The following is a 360-nucleotide window of genomic DNA, read 5'->3' on the forward strand; positions in this document are numbered from 1 at the left end:
ATATACTAGAACGAAAATCGGATCAGAAATCGCGATCTGGAATAATCGCGGAAAATCCGAGAAAAAGAAAAACTGACGAACAGTTTATCGAACGAACGTTCGTTAACTGTAACTAAACGATGAACACGTTCGTTAAAATGAACGAACGAGCGAACGCTCGCTAATTAACTAAACCAAAAAAACTAAACTGATCTATAAAGAAAAAAACCTAGGGTTTTCTAAAAAACTGAATCGGTTTAAAAAGAAAACCGGACACGGCGGCGGCGGCTCGGTATACCTCCGGCGAGGCTCTCCGACGGGGCGGGACGGCTACGGCGGGGCGTCGGGGGGCGGCGGGGCTGCGGGGTGGCGGCGTAGGGC

The sequence above is a fragment of the Triticum aestivum genome, chromosome 1D, assembly GCF_018294505.1.
Source record: "Triticum aestivum cultivar Chinese Spring chromosome 1D, IWGSC CS RefSeq v2.1, whole genome shotgun sequence".
NCBI lineage: Eukaryota > Viridiplantae > Streptophyta > Magnoliopsida > Poales > Poaceae > Triticum > Triticum aestivum.